The sequence below is a fragment of the Perca fluviatilis genome, chromosome 6 (genome assembly GCF_010015445.1).
Source record: "Perca fluviatilis chromosome 6, GENO_Pfluv_1.0, whole genome shotgun sequence".
NCBI lineage: Eukaryota > Metazoa > Chordata > Actinopteri > Perciformes > Percidae > Perca > Perca fluviatilis.
In genome coordinates this window covers 4,009,300-4,028,439 of record NC_053117.1, presented here as the reverse complement: position 1 = coordinate 4,028,439, position 19,140 = coordinate 4,009,300, and the positions used below count along the sequence as shown (strand labels likewise).

The window sequence follows — 19,140 nt, the reverse complement described above, 5'->3', positions numbered from 1 at the left end:
CACTGGCTGTTTCTGGCGTATATTTTCTAAAATATTTATGTCTTATTTCTGCATCTGTGACATGCCCAGTTCAGTGTGCAGCTGACACGCTCTGGCAGTGCAGAGAGGCATCTGGCCAACACAGAAGAGAGCAAGCAACTTTGTGAATTATTAATGGCATAAATCAACACCTGTGGTGTGGCTGACGGTTTGCAGAAGGCCACTGCTGCTGTCGACCTTGGGGAAGCTCTCTGACCAGCCAGCCCAGCATGGAGTCAATTAACATACAAACTACACCAAAAATACTGGAATTTACAATCACAGGACAACTCATTTCCCCCAGAATCAGCACTACCTTTAAATGTCCTCGAGGCTTGCAATTTGGACTAATTATAAAAAAATTTTTTTATCAGAACTCAGCAAAAGTAACAAGATTCCTCTTTTGCAAGTGACACTAATTTGAACAATTGCAATGCCCAGAACTGTATGGAATAACATGGAAAATATCTTTAAAAAATCTGTTCATCACAGATGCTGAATAATTTTGTTGCTTTCAGATTCATTGTTGTGTCTTTCTTCACATAATTTTGAGCCTTTTGAAAATATTGAATGCTAAATATGAACAGAATATATTATTTCTCTGCTTATAATTCAATTCTAACATTGTGAACCTCTTACTAAACACCAAGTTTCCTTTCAAACAGGCTGGATGACCAACCATTCAAAATGAGCAATTACAGTTGGGCGCCAGACCATTAGAGGCCCCAAAGTCCTGTCTACAGTGTGGTCTTTGAATAGCACATATGACTTAAAGTTCTCTCAGATCTTATGTGCATCTTGTTTGACACTGTGTTACAGAGTGTGGAAACAATTTACAAAAAAGAAGGTTCAGTTTCGTGTTAGTAATGTGCACTAAGCGGAAACATTCATTCCCCTTTTTAAAAGGCTTGTAATATGCTTTTTGGCTTTTTCCCTTTACTTTATTGTGTTATATACTGTATCTTTTTTGTGCATGTTATAGGTTTACAAAGTGAACAAGCCCAAAGTCCACCCCAAAGGGACTTACAATCTCCAACAGAAAACACTGTTCACAAACTGCTCCAAACAGCTCTGTTGTAGTCCAGCCTTTACATCAAAGAGAAACGCGCATCGGCCTATCAGTGCCCGCGAAGTTTGTCGTCCCATTACACAGTGGGCACGTTCAATCTCAAAACAATGTCAAACAGTGTGCTACGGTTTCCACGGAACGGTGTGTGGTGTTATTGGCTGTGTCACAGGTGATACCCTATCAGCAATTCAATTCAATTTTATTTAAAGTATAAAATCATAATGAGAGTCATCTCAAGACACTTGATAGAGTAGGTCTAGACCACACTTAGTGCAATAGACAGTGCCAGTTGGGGGTGTGATGAACAGTGGCAATTATAGTAACAATGAAGATAATGGAACTATGACTAGAAATAGTAGTTGTAGTAGTTCATGGCATAGCAGGGCATAGTAGGGGATATTAGGGCATAGCAGGGCACTGCAGAGCATAGCAGGGCGCCGAGCAGGACCATGGCGACAGTAGAGACGTGTCTGTGAACTCATGATAATCAAAAGGCAGATCGCTTGCACACACAACAGGGTGTTCAACGCACCCCTGTTTCAGTTTAAAAAGTGTTGCTACATTTTGTCGGGGCTGCACGTGGCCCACACCTCAAAGCCGGGTTGCACAACGTTTCACATTGTTCCGAGGAAAACGTAGCAAAACACTGCACACTGTTTTGAGATGGAACGTGCCCCATGTTTAATGGGAAGAGGCTCTCCATCGGCTCTGATAGGCTGCTTTATACGTGGAGAATGTGCCAACCATTTCCCGCATGTTAACACAACATAGCACAGAGTGAAATGGACTGCTCGATAAAAAACACACTGCTCCTCACATACGCAGAAGGTGGCAGTAAAGTTGATCAGAAGGCACTCGGGCTCTGCAGTGACAGCCACAGTCTCCCTGTGGGGATGTTGCAGAGTGAAGGATGGCGCTGAAGCTGGACTCTGACATGAGGCTGGCTTCAGTTACCCAGTCCTCCTCCTGCAGGACTGCGGGAAGCAAGCACACTCACTCAACACAGCTTCTGATAAATCACAGCATGGTCCTCCATAACTTCAGAGTCTCAAAGTTTTGTTTTATGATTGTGGCTGCAAATGTCTGAATTTGCAATACTGCAAAGATTGCCATTTTTTAATCAGCATTTTTAAAGAATAGAAGATTTTTTTTTGACATTCTGTAAATATAGAGGATTCATTTTGAAGGAAAGCATCTGGATCTGTTCTGCTGCACTTCTGTTTGTTTCATTAATTCATTCATTCAATCTTTAATTAAATTTACAATGACATCGATAATGACAACAAAACAATAACAAGGAAAATAACAGCATCAAAAGAAACATAAAACTGACAATAAAACTTTAAACTGTGATGTGGATGGTGAAATGTTTTAGGGAATACAATAACAAACCAATCATGTTTAAATGTCTGTTATCCATCTGTCAAGTTAAAGGATCATCTCTGGTTTTATACTCCTTGCTCTTTATTTTCATAGTTTTGGCCATTATTCCTTTCCGCTCTAATTATGGAAACAATCCCTTCACTTCTTGCAAAACCACCGGGTCCCCCTCACGCATTTTGGTGTCACCAAAGATTTTAAATCCTCCATCTGTAGCAAATCTTTTCAGTGAAGAGTTTGCCCTGAGAAAAGAATTAAATATTTCAAAAGTTTAACTTCCGAGTTACATTTTAAGAGGAGCTGTCGTTAAAGTGGCTATATGTAACTTTCAGTTTGTGTTGATTTCAGCGGACCAGATTTGTGTTAGACAGCCAGAGCTTCCTCGTCTGTCTCCTGCATTCACTTTCTTGGGAGTGTGTGTAAAGGGGGCAGGGAGAGGGGGGTTTACTGTTACAAATTTCAAATTAGATATGTCAAGTTATTGGTTGCATTTGCAAGTTTTAACACATAGGCATAAATCAGACAATGCACAGGTAATTTAGCGAAATAAATAGATGGAATACATATGACTTACAGTGCATTACTTTTCGTATCTATAAGTATGAATGGTTCAGGAGATCAGCCTGTTGTAGCTCACAATCACCATGCACAGCAGACAAAACCAACGGGAATTAAAAGAGCTATCCTGAACACATCGCTGCTAACAGTATTCAGGCGCAGCTGCTATTTTCCGGTATCGATGTTACGAGTTGACATAATATCTCTGGGGAGTAAAGAATGTTAGGAAGTTTGGAGTCTCAGTTCAGAACAAAGGCTGAATCGAAGGCTGAAAAGAGGAGCCTGAAATAATGTTATTTGAAGGAGTAAGGCCAGAAACAGTTTACATTACTGTTGGTGAGTAAATAATGAAGATAAAAGATGAACAACACATCTTTCTACACATCAGAGACCCACTTTTCAGTGGGCACTGTTTCTTAAGGCTGCTAATGGACCAATGAATTGTTGGGACCACAGAAAGGAGAATTAAACCGGATATTAAACAGAGATCTCAAAGCGAAACATGTGTTTGTCCTGAACAAAGAGATCTGGGCCTCCATGTAAACGTTGCAGCCTTGGGTTCACGCCTAGACGTTACCTCCACGTGGAGAGGCTTCAGAGAGGCCGGAAGTCTAAAGAATGCTCTGGATTTCCATTCGCTAGCGGACCTTAAACGCCCCAGGAGGTGCATCCGGTGCTGCAAAACTATAAAACTTTTTGACACACAGAAACCTCTGTCTTACTTCGGCGACTTTGGTTGCCACCGGTTTGCACGGCAAACATTTGTGCGAAATAGTTTAATTTCTGGAAAAAGTGGACTATTTCCCGGTGTTCTGGCGAACATCTTGGATCCTGTGTTTTCACCTCTGGAGAAGAGAAATGACGTTTCTCTAGAAGAAAGATGAAGACATCACGTTTTCTTTTTCTTCAAAGTCGACTAACTTGGTCTCCTGCTGCCCCTGGGGGAAACACAGTTTTCGTGAGATTATGGACGGGCAATTCGGATTTCGGTTCTGTTTACCGTGGGAATCTATGGACTGAACGGGCTGAAAACACAAGTAAAGCTTGAGGTTTCTGGGCAGAGAATTAGGTGTGTTTTTATATGTCTGTAACTGCTAATGTTGCAATTGTGTTATGACATTGAATGTGATTGATTAATACCGGTGCTACTGTTGCACGTCTTGTTAATCTGATTGTGACTGCCGAGTCAAATCTATTTCTGTGAAAGTCCTAGATCACGGGACATTGTTGATGTTGTGTTGAATACTGTAACTTGTGAAACTATAAATGCTACATTGCACGGACTCCTGAGTGAACGAGGGGAGAGTTTATTTTCAGAGCCCCAAAAATCAAGACTCCCAAGTGTTTCATTTCTCTCTAAGTGTGCTCTTTCTTTCTCCTCATGCTAACCTACACACACACATTTACACACGCGCCATCTTGAACAGCTGGCCTCGCAAGCTACGACCGCCACGTACACACATGCATACACGTGCGTTGAATAGCCAAACAGCTAGCCCATAGCGATGTAGCCTATTGTGTATCTCTGTTGTCTGTAACACGTTAGCTTGAACAGCTAACCGGCCAACTGATAGCCACGCGGTCTCCTCGACCGCCATCTTGAATCTCACGGAGTCTCGGTCCGCCTCTTGATATCGGGTTAGCTAACCCCGCGGTCTCATCACCTCCCCCCTCCTCCTCACACTCTCACACACTCACACACACACACACATACACACACACACACACACACACACACATAGACACATACACACACAGAGAGACATGCTCACCACATGCTTGCTGTTTGTTTTGCCTTTTGTTGTAGTTTGTAAAAAGTATATAGGTTTATTGTTTGAAGAACTATTGATTGACGATTGATAATTTGGAAGTAAATCAATTATGATATACTTTAAGTAGCAGTTGTTTGTGATTATTTGTGTATTTGTTTGTTAAACAGGCCTGTGCTCGAATTCATCCTTCCTTTTGTTCCTTCAAAGATACCATCTAAATTAATCAAATTAATTAAGATCTGTATTTTAAAGGGAACACCACCGATGAGACCATTTCACAGCTCAGTTATTGGTCCCTGATTCCAGGGTGGTGCCCCGTTTTGATTGTTTGTCAATTTGGTAATTAATACACCTAATCATAACTTTATTAATATTGATAAAACATCTTTGATAATTTGCCAATAATTGAATCTGTACCCATACAAATTCCCAACAGAATGCAGCTGCATCAGACCACAGTCAACGCAGTCCTGATGCTTTGACATGATTGGTGCATTATTTGTATAAAAGATTAGCTCAGTTCATCTGAAATGCATTAAGAGACCAAAAACCATAACACAAAGCTGCCTAAGTAATTAAAAATAAACTTTGAATTAGAATTTTTTTATTTTGGACTACAACCAGATGTAACCTACTAATGAGGAGAATGCACACATATAGATGTTGCATATTAGACAGCCACCCTCTAATATTAGTGATGGGAGGTGGCATGTCAAGACCCACTTCCTCCCTCCAACCCTCTCCCACACTGTTGACTTTCCTCTGTTTCTAATCAAGCCTTTGTCTCAACTGAGATAAGCGTCTGAATAAATTGTCAGCTCCTGCTGTTTATCAGCTCCAGTGTTTCGCTCCGTGTGTTTGTCAGCACATCATTAGGGCCTGGTGGACGGCTAATTAGTTGTTTATTCAGTCAGCTGATTAGACGTTGGATTTGCATTGTGTTACACCATGGGATCCATGCAGAGATGCTGTGCTCTCAGTCGGAGCTTTGAAACTCATTTCCTCCTCTCATTCTGTAAACCAAAGCAAAACTGAGGAAAGTTATGAGCCAGTGACAGATCACTGACAGAACAGCACCGGCTCACTGAGCCACTTTCAACAGCAAGAGGGCAACAACTTGATTTTAAATTCCTTTAATTCTTTGACGAGACTTTTTTTGTATGCCTTGTATGGAGGGATTAAAGGGCCATAACTAAGTAAATGAATGCATAACTAAATGTATAATTATATAAGTAAATGTCTAAATGTGTGTATATATATTTACACTTTCATACTTTTATACCTCCATAGCCTTGGACTCTGGACTTCTGATTCTCTGTGTGCAACTTCAACACAGTTTGTGCCTCTTATGAAATCATCATTTTTAGAATTTGAGTCTTCTCTACTGATGAGTCACTGTTTACCTCACACAACAATACTTTATAACTTTCCTGCAAGCAGGCTATTGGCTGGTATCATATCACAACTAAATGTTATGGTATCACCTACAACTGGTAATGCATGAGTTTCTTCATAAATCCAAGGACTATAGTCCACCTCTATTTATCATTTCCTGTAATTCCCAGCATTAAATGAAAACTGTCATTCAAATCATCCATTCTGGCATAATAAAAGGGCACATCATCCATACAATTCTAGAAGTGCATCATAACAAGCCTTCCTGCCTCTTATAAATCTCAACATTTGAGTATTTTTGATGTTGTTGCCTGCTCCCTGCTCACCCTGCAGGGGCTGCTTTTTATTGATTTGTTCTCCTGCTAAGCTAATCAGGCCTGCCGTTTATGGGCCAGGGAGGCAAACAGACACTTAGAGCGCCCCAGAGACGGCAGTTTAGAGCCAAGTTGTCCACAGTGAAAGCAAGAGATAAGATTTTATTACACCTGCCGAACTTTAAATAAAACCACAGCACCATAAAAGCTGGAATGCAGTGACACAAATTCATTCCCTGTGTGTCAGTCAGGTGCTGTCCTAATGTCCACCTGAATATGACAGACTGCCCTGTGACAGACACACTCTACCGCTGTGCACGAGGACAGAGACACAGCTGCTGTGCAGAGGCTAGTGTCACTGCCTGGCTTTCGCTCATTCAAATATATGCTATTCAAATACCAGAAATTGTTATTGTAGCATCTAACTTAGGATCTAAATTATCCCCACAGTGACCCCATAAATCAAATATTCACTACAGCAAAAAGTCAGTCTTAATTAGTAATGATATACTTCATTACGTCTTTCTTCTTAAAACAACTGAAAAACAATTAAATGTCATTATTTGTCTAAATAAGACATTAGATCTGATTCAGTGGTTCACATTATTTTATTTTATTTCAAGATATTGACACAAATTGTCAATTGAAAAAATGAGTTGCACCAGGAAGAAATGGAGATATTTCAGCCCACAGGCTGATCTTTTAATCCATTTTTAAATTATTATTGCACTTTGATTGGGGAACTTGCAAGAGACAGTTTAAAATAAGACATTTTTCAAAATGTGTGCAGCTGGGGCCACAATATCCTGACTTGAAGTATCTAGCATGTATCCAGCTAGTCCATGTCTCCGAATCTACATCCTACAATTCCAACAATAGTGTCTTAGTTAATCCCTTCCTGCGACGTCTTTCAAACTCCACACCCCCAGTCTGTTAGGCAGGCTTCCTGTTAGACATTTGTCCTCAAGCCCTAGTTCATTCATTCAACCTTTATTTAAACTTGAGAGAGCATTGAGGGGCGGCCCTCATTTACAATGACATTGAGTAATTACAAAGACAACAACAAAACAACAACAAACAATAGAATGCACCATAATAAGAAAGATAAAAAGACAATACAACTTTAAACTTTTCTGAATTGAACATTTGACAAATAAAATGTGAGGAGTAAATTAGGATAATACAGATACAAAATAAAGCATGCACAAGTCAAAGTTAGCATGTTTACAACCACATTTCTGAATTGTCCGAAAGGCACTAGTGAGTAGATGAAGAAAGTGCTATAATTGGTTCCAGGAGTCACAGTAGATATACTATAACCTTTCTGACATCACTAAGACATCATCAGCATTATTTCCTTGGCCTCAACAAAGCTCCTCCAGAGCCAGAGAACACATTAGACATGATCTTGGCATTTTAAATGTTTTTTTTTAAGACAGATATTTCTATGTATTGCAATCTGTTTAAGCAATAAGGAAATACTTGTGATTTTAGCCTAGAATCACTATATTATCATATGCATTTGGACTTTGAAGATGCATATAGTTGATTTCTCACATAAAAAAGTCTCAGAAGTGAATTTGGTAAGGAAACATTGCAGTGTCTGCAATATGAGATTCTGTCACGTCTCTAATGTGTGTGTATGGCAATTCGCTCAACCAATCAGCGCACGTCTCTAATGTGTGCGTGTGGCAATTCGCTCAACCAATCAGCACGCAGCTCATCTAAATATTCATGAGCATACCATATTTGGAAGAAAAGCTCTTGTTACAAATAGGGCCAAAACACAGGGATGCATAAGGGCCAATAAAATATCAACCAGGCCATTTTCAGCCCAACCAATGTTACATACCCCATTAGGAGACCATAAGGAACAGTGTGAAATACCCTATATAATCATTCTATCACTCCTTTAAAGACGTCATCTCTTTCAATGATAATTCAGGAAATGGTGCTCTTGAGTATCTAATTAATTTCATCATTCTATATGCCAAATTTTATATTCACAAGCATTAATATCCTAATTTTGTACCTTTTCTCATAGAACTAAAATATCTACTCAAGTCACTTAGATTGTGAAACAACAAAGAACGTATTAAACTTGTGGAAACTGTAGAGCTTTATTTTATTTTTTTTCGTGTTTTTTAATTCATATCTTTATAAGATGAACACTTGATGTGTATGTGCTATTGATGTTTACCTGATTCTTTGGATAATGCATTTTGTAAAAAATAAATAAATATAATAATAATAATAATAATACCTTCTTCCCACCCTGTGCCCAAGTCAGCCACAGGTGTGCAAAGGAAGCCTGGCCACCAAATTACCAAGAGGGCTGCACCGCTGGCTAAGAGAGTTACAATACCATAACACCTGAAAGGGGGTGGACAAAAACTTGTGTCGCCGTATTCTGGCTCTACAACGCAACTGACAGATGAGGATCTACAGGCAATTTAAATATTGATGGTACAGCAGGACACAACACAACAGATCATCACCGCAGGCATACTAGTACACGGCAAGCAGCGGCGTCTGTTTGACAACGTTGATCCAACCTTGCATAGTGAAGTGGCTCCTCCCAAAAAAATTGTAAATTTGTGACTTAAATCTCACATAATATACACTTTTTTTTGTAAATTCACATTTTTTCTCCACATTTATTTCTTCTCTGTGTACATATGCGCTAATACGCAGTCTTAGGGAACACTATTCCCCAATGCAAACTAATTTGACAAAAATGTGAAATTTTATTGATTCATGCAGCTCAAAGGTTATGAAGTTGTTTATAAGGCATCTGGCCATATTTGTGTCCCTAGATACCATCTCATGTGTGGTGAGTGTGGGCGGAGGGGAGGGCAGAGGCTGTTGACTTCTTCTCAGTTGACTGGGAAGAGAGCGAGCATTGGGAGTTTGCACACCATGATTGATGCCTTTCCTTTTACTGGCGGCTGCAACCTGCCAACTTGATTGTTTCATTGCCATCAAACAAACACTGCTTCGGACAGAGGGGACAACTGGAGCAACACAATGAAGTGTGAGGAGTGACTGATCCCTGAATGCTTACTCCCCAGGTCTCATCCCTAGTTAAACATTAACTTTCTGATGGAGCACTGTCAGTCCACTGTAGATAAGCTGTGATAACAGGCAACATTTAAACTGCATAAGCATTCCCAAAACAACCCATATGAGCATATGAGTGTTTTGCTGATCTTCCACGTCTATGATTAAGCGCTGGTTAAGATTAAGCATCTAAAGCTACTTGGTTAGGGCTAAAGCAAGATCTTTCATGGTTAAAAGAAGCCAACATTTACCGCTGATAGGAGAAGAACAAACCCTGGTGCTGAAGTCACAAAGTTTGTACACCCAACTATAGCTGGGCGATATAGAGAAAATCAAATATCACAATATATTTGACCAAATACATTAATGTCAATAATGGTGGTATTGTAGGGTTGACTATTGGTGCTTTCACAAAATATTAACACAATGACTAAGTGGGTAAAGGTAAATGATAAAACATCTACTAAGTCTGGTAAGTTCAGAAAATGACATCACTTTACTGTAATGCAGCCTTTAAAACTAGGAAAAGACACCACTTATGTCATTATGATATGCAAAATTTAAGACGATATCTAGCCTCATATATCAGTGATGATATTATATTGATATATTGCCCAACTTAACACCCAATAATCCACCATAATGTCTTTTTGCATTTTTTTAATGTCACACTAAGTCTGCCCTTGCTACGGATAGAGTACAGCCATTGTTTGCATGACAACATGAAACCACTTGTTGTGTCAATGAAGCATATAAAACAGACAACCAATGTTGTTTTGTGTGGCTCACTCAATGAGGAAAGACCATGAGTTAATAAAAAACAAACCAATTCCATTGGGAGTATGGGTGTGCTCAGTGAATTTTATGCCAATCTGCCATCAGGTCATCCAATGTCTTGTGTACAAAGCTACAAAAGCAAAGTGAAAAAAGTTCATCGTTTGGGTGCATGAATGTGCTCAGAAATTCCTTTTCTCATGTAAAGTAAATATGGTGGGAGCTAAAGAGGAAAAGTCGGGGGGTCACAAATATAGTGACAGCCTAGCCACAGTGGCCAGTAGTTGGCTTATCTTTCTCTGAGCAAACGTGTTGGGAGGACAGACTGGTAGATCAATCACTATTTAGGCCTCGGTTATAGGGACAAAAATACACTATATCATTGGAGGTAGCAGACCATTTCTGACTGCTTGTAACAGTAAATGTCCTTGCACACTGATTCAGAAATTCAGAAATTCAAAAATTTCGGAACGGGTTAAATTTTCTGCATTTTTTCGCATCCGTAGCAAATATTTTTATGTTTTGACAAGGAGAAGGTATGAGCCTATCCAGAAATGCAGCACAGAAAGACACTTTCAGAGTGCAATATATCACTTCATAACTCAGATAGTCTGCTGTCAACAGGTCGGATGGTATTATCCAGGAGGAGGATGATGAGGAGGAAAATGGAAGAGGGGAATATGAGAACACAGACAGAAAAAGTAGAGCAACAGTGTAGTGATAGAGACAAAGAGGGAGGGCCAAGCAACTGTTTCAGTAACGTTGCTGTCAACAAAGAGAAGCAAGGAACAAAGTGAGGGAGAATGAGAGACAGAGCGACAGCAGTGTCACATTTTGTATTGTTTAACCCTTAGTGTGCAAGGTTTCTGTGCGTGACAAATTTTTAGGAAGTCAGATATGAAAATAATTACGAGAATTTCAGATTCAGTGTGCAAGGATCTAAAGACTGACAAAGTTACCTAGACATGACATATCTCAGATACAATGCAGTGCTGTAGTATCGAGGATGAGCTTTGCCTGAGTCAGCTGGTTTCTTCTGGTGATGACTTCCATCTTCAGCCCGGCTGGACTTCCTCTGTCCTAACACACTGACTGACTGACCCTTCCAGGTAATTTCCGGCATCAGATAGTGTGTAGTATCAGATAAACCAATACGCACACAGGTGCATAAAGCAATGCTGGCTCATAGGTAAACACACATAAACATTATATCTATATTTTGTGTCCTGGTTCCAGTCTAGTGATCAACAAAGGAGTTTTTACCAACTACAGTGGTAATACCTAGAAGGGCACTCAGAAAGCACAGACCTCCACTAAAGCCAGTTGTCTTGTGTTCTATGATGGGTAAATTTGCAAGCACATCCACTATATATGTCTGGACTTATTTTTCAAAACTGTTAGAATTATGTCAAAATATGGTTATTCTTAGGTGAAGCCTCATCATCTTAGCTGGGGTCCTATACTGGGCCCATGCTACACCCTTCTATCTAGTTTCATAAAAATCGGGCCAGTAGTATTCCCATAATCCTGCTGACAGACAGACAGACAAACAAACAGACAAACAGAGCTGAAAACATGAGCTCTTTGGCGGAGGTTACAACGGGCTACACATAGAGGGATTATCTTTTTACAGTAAAATGTTGACAATAATCTGTTTTGGTTTTATGTTCAAAACACTGATCAGATTAGAGCTGAAAGGTTAAGATTAAAGCTCTGATATGTCAAAATCAGGTTTTGGAAAAAAATATGCAGATTATATATTATACAATGAATAGCTATCTGATTGTAGTATGAAAATTGAGTCCAGACCACGTCCAAAGGGGTGACTAGTCTGAGTTAGGACACAACAACACAGTGCCCATTGAATATATTTCATGCTGTTGTTTTCAAAGTGATGATCAACTGTGATATGCCTTTAAACAGTAAAATCTTTTGGATTCAGAAAAGTTTGAAATGTGATAAGAACAGGGAATGACTTTTGGTGTGGTCTGTTGAGTCAAATACTATTCTGAGCAGATATCAACTGATTAAACCCAGGGACTGAAAAGACATGGTGGTGTTCCATATTTAATTTGCCTAAATGTTGCTTTTTTCGCTGATATCTAACTATGTGTGTCTCCCGCATACGCAGTAGCCTACAGCAGCAGTGGAGGGGAGTTGCTACATCCCTAGAAAAGCCTATCAATGAACCACCAACGACAACTGATTGCTGTCTACCCTACATTCAAATGCTGAAATGAATCATACACAAACACATATTGTCAGGATCCTGCTGTGACTGACTGCCATTGTGCCACTCTGGTGGCCATTTTGTATATTATGTTGTGTTTTGTGTTTGTTGCTGTTTCCCATGTGCTCTGTGGTTACCTGTCTGTCATGTGTCTTTGTCTCCGCCCATTCCCTTATATGGTCTGCACTTCCTGTCTGGTTAGTTTCCCTCCGTTTCTGCTCTCACCTGTTCCCAATTATGGTCTTGTCCAATCCCCTGTCTTCCTGTTAATTGGTCTGCGTATTTCTACTCCTGGTGTTCCTCTGTCCTTTGTTGGTGGTTCGTCTCTCTCTGTTTGTCCTGTGAGAGTCCTGTTTGTTGTTGTAAGTTTGTACGTTGTAGAGTCAAAATAAAGCGTGTTTGTCTGAACTTCTGCCTGGAAGAGTCTTGCATTTGGGTCCTCCTGCTGAAACCGTGACACATATTAGATCGGTCCAGGTTCTCGCTCTCTCCAGCATGTTATTTTGTTGCCGGCGCTTGTGCACAGCGTTCAGCTGGGCTCCCTGCTTCCCCCGTCCCGGCCACATCGTCTAAAACTACCACTATGTGTGACGCCGATTCAATTACAAACCAAATATTCATGCTATTGTTACAAACTATGCTTGGTTGTTAACGGGCAAAGACAATAAGCATGTCACTGTCAATTGAGCAGACATGATAATAAAGCAAAGCAGCTATGAGAGCAGCCAGCATGCAGAGCAGGAAAGGGAGCTTAAGTAGTGTTTACAGACTTTGATCTCCTGTGTAGTTTGGATAGGTACAAGCCCACAGCAAGCCAGAAAAAGAAGAAGGTGGATGACATTGTGTCTCTCAATTGTGTTGTGGTACATGCTGTAGGTTGTCCTGAAGCTGCGCTCCCACCTGCAGCTTGGACTTTGTTGTTGGTACTGCCTTTGATTAACCAGAGCCAGTCCCTGGCTGATCAAAGTGTCTGTATGCAGGTGTGTTTGTGAGTGAGAGTGTGCAGAACAATGACTTCTTTAGGAGTCTACAAAACTCCCTCAGGCTCCCTCAGTAGTCTGCGTTGTACCTCCATGTTTACAGCAGTATTCTGTAGCCCACGCGTGTCAAACTCAAGGCCCGCTGGCCAAACCCGGTCCCTCCCAAATCATGATCTGGCCCGCATATCAATTTAGTTGCACAATCAATTTTGGACCGCCTAGTTGTGCGCCAAACCAAAAAGAGAGAACTGTTTTTCAAACTGTTATTGCACGACACTCAAAGCAGAATTTGGCAGATTTGCCGACTTTGAAACGTTGTATATTCAGACCTGTGAAACAGGTTGCTGGGAGTCGGCTGTGTGGTAGCATACTTTCAAAAATGTAACCATTGTTTTGTTTGATTTGCTAAGCTCTATGATAGCTAATGACATTTTTTTTGCTGACTATTTTAGGACTTTATGTCGATCAAACTGTAAGTGAGAAGACTATATGAGACGTGCAATGATACAGTCTAGAATAGGTTAATTTTTCGATAATACAAAAGCATGTCAGTAAACTAGATGTCTGGCCCTTGATGTGATTCTCTTTTCCCCAAAAGTCCTACTGAAAAACTGAAGGAATAGCCTAAACATTCACTTTGAAGATGTCACAAGAAAGAAACCATCACGATACAAGCAGTGTTGGGAGTAGCGCATTACAAAAGTAACGCAATAACAGTAATGTATTCGTTTTTGCTGTAACGCAGTACTAATACAATTTTGGTAATGTTCTATGTACTGTACAATCTCAGTACACCGCGAAACATTTCGGCACAGAAAAAAAATCTGTCAGTGGTATTTCCTTTTGCTGGAATTCGATGGTTGAGATGACTGCAGAGACTGATTCTACATTTGAGATTGACATATGTACATGTAACCGTTATTTTCAGGACCTGCTTTCCCACATTATACTTCTACTCTACTACATTTCAGATTCAAGTAGGCCTACTGTACGTTTTACTTCACTATTTATTGTATAGCTTTAGACAGTATTATATAATATATAAATATGTAATAATATTTGTTACAGACTGAAACTGTGTCGCAGTGTTTAAGGGTACTGCACCCCGGAACCTTTATTATTTAACCCAGGTTCCCCCCCAGGGAGGTTAAGAGGGTGACCCCGCCCCGTTGACATGTGCTTCCCCGGTGTGTTGCTACCTGTGTATGTGAGCTGCTGCAAACGTTAAGTAAAGTCCGTTAACAGTTCAAAGTCTGCGTGCATTATTAACCGTCCAAGGTTATAACACTGGCGACGAGGATTTAAACCGAGTTAGGTCGAAGAAGAAGTTTCCGTGTAGTTTACGCATGGCTACTGTGGGTTCACTTAGTGAATATGTCGAGTCGGACAGTGATTGGATTGAATACGTCGAGAGACTGGAACACTTTTTCCTGGCGAATGACATTACAGAAGAGGACAAGAAACGCTCCATCCTCCTCAGTGTCGGGCTGAAGACGTATAAACTGATACGCAACCTGGCTACGCCGCGGAGCCCGGAGGTATTGGGTTTAAGGAGCTGGTGAAGATGGTGCAAGACCACCACAACCGAAGCCATCTGTAATTGTTCAGCGCCAAGTTTCATACTCATGCCCCGCAGGCCAGGGTTTCGGTGGCGCGTTTGTGCGGAGCTGAGACAGTTATCGCAGCACTGTGAGTTTGGAGCAGCCCTGGACGACATGCTGCGCGACAGGTTAGTCTGTGGCATCAGTGACGACGGCATGCAACCGTTCGTTTGTTAGGAGAAGCTAATCTCACGTTCAAGACGGCGTTGGAGATTGCACAAGCAATGGAAACAGCGGCCAATAATACTAAGGACATCCAACAGGCCAACGGGAGTGTGCAGCACCGCGCCGTTCATCGCGTGTTCAAGGAGAAAACAGGCAAGCCAGTGATGTCAGTTGAATGTTACCGGTGCGGAGGAGCACATTTTGCCAATGACTGTGGCTTTAAAGACACTGTATGTCATAACTGTAAGAAAAAGGGGCACATTGCGAAGAAGTGCAGAGCTGCTAAGAATAAACAGAGAAAGGATTGTGGGAAATCTAGGCACAATATGAACACACATCACCTGGAGAGTGAGGAGGCTGAGGAACAGATTTCCTTTAACATGTTCAACCTCATCGACCTCAGCGAGCCCCGGGCTGAGCCCATCAAGGCAACACTGCAGTTAAATGGAAAGGAGCTGGAAATGGAGGTGGACACGGGCGCCTCTGCTTCAGTGATAAGTCAAGCTACCTACCTCAACTTGTGGCGCTCAGAGGTAGCGCCTGCACTCAAAGGGACTAATGTCAGACTGAGGACATATACGGGTGAGTGCATTCCACTTCTTGGAGCTATAGAAGTTAACATTGTGTACCAAGGGCAGGAGGCTACGGCAAGGTTGTTTGTGGTTAAGGGAGAGGGGCCAAGTTTGCTTGGTCGTGACATCCTGCAGAAAGTTCGCCTGAACTGGGGGGAAATCAAGCACGTGAGAGTGATTGAAGACATCCTAGGAAAGTACGCGGATGTTTTTAAAGATGAGCTGGGTACCCTCCATGGCACAACTGTAAAACTATGTGTAGACCCCAACGCACAACCACGTTTCTTCAGACCTCGCCCAGTGCCATATGCCATGAAAGCCAAGGTGGAGGCGGAGCTGGAGAGGCTCCAGCAGCTAGGTGTCATTGAGCCTATTGAGTTTTCAGACTGGGCAGCCCCGATTGTGCCAGTTTTGAAAGATGATGGTAAAGTACGCATCTGTGGAGACTACAAACTGACGGCAAACCGGGCCTCACAGCTCGATACCTACCCTCTGCCACAGGTGGAGGACCTGTTTGCTACTCTGGCAGGTGGAAAGACATTCACAAAACTGGACATGAGTCATGCGTACCAACCGCAGCTGCTGGACGAGAAATCCAAACAGTATGTCACCATCAACACCCACAAAGGGTTGTTCAAGTATAACCGCCCCGTGGTTTTGGCGTGGCATCCAGTCCGGCTATCTTTCAACGCACCATGGACAATCTGCTCCAAAACATTCCCCATGTGGCAGTCTACTTGGATGACATTTTAGTCACCGGGAAAACAGAGGAGGAGCATCTGAGTAACTTGGGCCAGGTGTTGAAGAGAATGGCAGAAGCCGGGCTGCGGTTGAAGCGCAGTAAATGCGTTTTCCAAGCTCCAAGTGTCACCTACCTGGGCCACAGGATTACGGCTCAGGGTCTGTCTCCTGTGGATGAGAAGGTGAGGGCAGTAAAAGAGGCTCCAAGTCCAAAGAATGTGGCAGAACTCAGGTCGTTCTTGGGCTTAGTAAATTACTATGGCAAATTCTTACCTGACCTCTCAACTGTACTGGCCCCCCTCTATCAGCTACTGCATAAAGACAGCTCATGGAAGTGGCAGCGAGCACAAGAGGCATCATTCCAGCAGGTAAAAGAACTGTTACACTCTGATCGACTGCTGGTGCACTTTCATCCAGACAGGGATGTCATCCTGTCCTGTGACGCTTCGCCCTATGGTGTGGGGGCGGTCCTTTCGCACCAGATGGAGGACCGGCTCTGAAAAGCCGATTGGATATGTGTCGGCGCACTCTCACTCCAGCAGAAAAGGGGGTACTCACAGCTAGAGAAAGAGGGACTAGCTGTGGTTTTTGCTGTGAAACGGTTTCACCAGTACCTGTATGGTCGTCCCTTTACCATCTATACAGACCATAAGCCCCTTATGGGTCTGTTCAGTGAGTCAAAAGGCATCCCACCCATGGCTTCAGCAAGAGTACAGCGCTGGGCACTAAACCCTCTCAGCCGTATCAGTATAAAATAGTGTATAAGGCGGGCAGCGAAAAATGCCAATGCTGATGCCTTTTTAGCCGACTACCTCTTCCAGACGCGCCAAACCAAACTTTCCTGCCCCCAGAGACTGTGTTCATGTTAGATAGGCTGTCTAACACTCCAGTGACATCAAAGCAAGTCAAAATGTGGACTGAGAGAGACCCAGTGTTATCTCAAGTTAAGAGATGGGTGATGCAGGGCTGGCCAGCAGCTGTTGGGCAGGTGGAGTTTAAGCCCTTTTCAGCGTCGCTAGAGCTAAGTGTCCAGGATGGCTGTCTCCTCTGGGGCTCCAGAGTGATTGTTCCACCCCCAGGGCAGGCACGGGTGATGGACGAGCTGCATGACGCCCACCCTGGCGTGTCCCGGATGAAGAGCCTTGCCAGGTCATTTGTGTGGTGGCCGGGGATGGACAGTGCTCTAGAGGAAAAGGTAAAGGCATGTGCACAATGTCAAAGTAACCAGAAGATGCCAGCACCTGCCCCGCTCCACCCATGGGAGTGGCCTGGTCGTCCGTGGTCGAGGCTCCACCTGGATTTTGCTGGTCCATTTATTGGTCACATGTTCCTAGTGCTGGTGGATGCACATTCTAAGTGGCTGGACGCACACATCATGTCAAACATTACTGCCCCAGTCACCATTGAAAAGCTCAGGAGCATCTTTGCTACTCACGGGTTGCCAGATTCTGTTGTGACAGACAACGGGCCCACTTTCACCAGTGAGTTGTTCCAGGAGTTCATGGAGAAAAATAGTATTCGACATGTCCGCACGGCTCCCTATCATCCGGCCTCCAATGGCTTAGCAGAACGAGCCGTTGAGACCCTGAAAGATGGTCTACGAAAGATGTCAGGACATACACTGGAAACTAAGCTTTCCCGCTTCTTGTTCCAATATAGGATCACTCCCCACACAACCACGGGCATCTCCCCAGCAGAAATGTTAATGGGGAGGAAGCCCAAATCTCATTTGGATCTGCTCCACCCAGACGTCGGAGCGAGAGTTGTCCGTTCGCAGGAAGAGCAGAAAGGGAGGCGAGACCAACATGCTAAAGAGAGGCTTTTTAAGCCTGGGGACTGTGTGTTTGCCAAGAACTTTGCTCAGGGTCCTCCCTGGCTGCCAGGACTCATCAGCCGCCAGACAGGACCGGTGTCCTTCACGGTGGACTTGTTGGATGGACGGCAGATCCGCAGGCACCAGGATCACCTGCGTGCTCGCCGTGGGGCTGAAGGGGAGGGGCCTCAGAGTGTTACACGCAAGGACAGTGTGGACAGCTCGGTGGCTGATTTTGAGGTGCCAGTAGCACCACAGCAAACTGATGGACTGTCTGTGCAAAGTGAGTCTGTACAGGTAGACCAGCCTGTCTGCACCCCAAACTTGGCTGGGAGTACACAACCTGCTACAGGACCTGTTGGTCCCACAGTGGGACTGAGGAGATCTAAGAGGCAGCACAAGCCTCCAGATAGACTGACATGTTAAACGGTCCAAACGCTAGGACAAAATGTTAATTGTTATTAATATTATATGTTAAATATATTCAAGCACAAAGCATTTGGTAGATTGTTGTTTAAAATTGTTATGCAAGACACATTTCTGTAAGTTAGGAAAAGGCCGTAACGTGACAGAAAATATGTACGTTCATGAGTTTACAAAGGGGACCTGAGTGGCATAGTTGTATTTGTTTACATTATGTTTTCACTTAAAGGGGGAGAAGTGTTACAGACTGAAACTGTGTCGCAGTGTTTAAGGGT

The 19,140-nt window shown here is 42.6% G+C and overlaps 1 pseudogene; it reads left to right on the top strand.

The window, feature by feature from the left end:
- Positions 1–14,896: 14,896 nt before the first annotated feature.
- Positions 14,897–18,868, top strand: LOC120560468 (annotated as a pseudogene).
- Positions 18,869–19,140: the final 272 nt, after the last annotated feature.